A 2,247-nucleotide genomic window follows, 5' to 3' on the forward strand; every position below is an offset into this window, starting at 1 on the left:
ATCGGTTCTCGATCATGTCGGAATAGAATCCAGTGATTCTTTTGCGTCTGTCACTAACGCCCCACAATCGCGAGTTTGAAGCTCGTCACAGTCATTCAATCATTGAATCCTACTCAGAATACCACAGACAAGGTTTAGACCTTCCGGATTCTCTTGAATGCCGCCATCAATTCTAGCTTATACCACGAAGATTCCGGTTAAAGAACCCAAGAGATATCCACCCAATCTAAGGTAGAACGGAGGTGATTGACGGTCACACGTTCATAGGTGAGAATGATGATGAGTGTCACGGATCATCACATTCATCAAGTTGAAGAACAAGTGATATCTTGGAATAAGAACAAGTTGAATTGAATAGAAGAACAATAGTAATTGCATTAATACTCGAGGTACAGCAGAGCTCCACACCTTAATCTATGGTGTGTAGAAACTCCACCGTTGAAAATACATAAGAACAAGGTCTAGGCATGGCCATGAGGCCAGCTTCCCAAAGAGGGTTCAATCATAAAAGCATGATCAAAAGATGAAAATACAATAGTAAAAGGTCCTATTTATAGGGAACTAGTAGCTTAAGAATTACAAAGATGAGTAAATGACATAAAAATCCACTTCCGGGCCCACGTGGTGTGTGCTTGGGCTGAGCATTGAAGCATTTTCGTGTAGAGACTTCTCTTGGAGTTAAACGCCAGCTTTTGTGCCAGTTTGGGCGTTTAACTCCTATTCTTGTGCCAGTTCCGGCGTTTAACGCTGGAAATTCTGAAGGTGACTTTGAACGCCGGTTTGGGCCATTAAATCTTGGGCAAAGTATGGACTATCATATATTGCTGGAAAGCCCAGGATGTCTACTTTCCAACGCCGTTAAGAGCGCGCCAATTGGGCTTCTGTAGCTCCAGAAAATCTACTTCGAGTGTAGAGAGGTCAGAATCCAACAGCATCTGCAGTCCTTTTCAGTCTCTGAATCAGATTTTTGCTCAGGTCCCTCAATTTCAGCCAGAAAATACCTGAAATCACAGAAAAACACACAAACTCATAGTAAAGTCCAAAAAAGTGAATTTTAACTAAAAACTAATAAAAAGTATACTAAAAACTAACTAAATCTACTAAAAACATACTAAAAACAATGCCAAAAAGCGTACAAATTATCCGCTCATCATATTGCATGCATAAACATGTGCTTAACATTCTTGTTCATATTTTCTGAAGAATACACAACACTCAATTCTCAAACCAACTGTTTTCAATCCCAATTTTCCTTACACTTAATTCATGAGCACTCTCACTAGTCTAAACTAACCAAGAATTCAAATTAGGGACATTATTGTTTTCCGCTTAGAGTTAGTGATGAGCTAAAGTAAAGAACAAAGGGGTAAAATAGGCTTGGTGCATGAAATTGTGATCATCAACAATGGCGCCAAAAACTTGGTGCTCTCAAGCATGAATCACACTTTGTCACAACTTCGCACAACTAACCAGCAAGTGCACTGGGTCGTCCAAGTAATACCTTACGTGAGTAAGGGTCGATCCCACGGAGATTTTTGGTATGAAGCAAGCTATGTTCATTTTGTAAATCTCAGTTAGGCGAATTCAAATGGTTATAATGGTTTTCGAATATAACGATAAATAAAGGATAAAATAGAGATAGAGATACTTATATAATTCATTGGTGGAAATTTCAGATAAGCGCATGGAGATACTGTGTTCCTTCTGAATCTCTGCTTTCCTACTGCTACCATCCAATCATTCTTACTCCCTTCCATGGCAAGCTGTATGTTGGGTTTCACCGTCGTCAATGGCTACCTCCCGTCCTCTCAGTGAAAATGGTCCAAATGCTCTGTCACAGCACGCTAATCATCTGTCGGTTCTCGATCATGTCGGAATAGAATCCAGTAAATTTTTTGCGTCTGTCACTACGCCCAGCACTCGCAAGTTTGAAGCTCGTCACAGTCATCCCATCTCAGATCCTACTCAGAATACCACAGACAAGTTTTAGACTTTCTGGATCTTAGGAATGGCTACCAATAATTCTAGCTTATACCACGAAGACTCCAATCTTGCGGAATGGAGGCTAAGAGATACGCGCTCGATCTAAGGTAGAACGGGAGTGGTTGTCAGGCACGCGTTCATAGGTGAGAATGATAATGAGTGTCACGGATCATCACATTCATCATGTTGAAGTGCAGCAGATATCTTAGAATAAGAATAAGCTGAGTTGAATAGAAGAATAATAGTAATTGCATTAATACTCGA

The sequence above is a fragment of the Arachis stenosperma genome, chromosome 3 (assembly GCF_014773155.1).
Source record: "Arachis stenosperma cultivar V10309 chromosome 3, arast.V10309.gnm1.PFL2, whole genome shotgun sequence".
Lineage (NCBI taxonomy): Eukaryota > Viridiplantae > Streptophyta > Magnoliopsida > Fabales > Fabaceae > Arachis > Arachis stenosperma.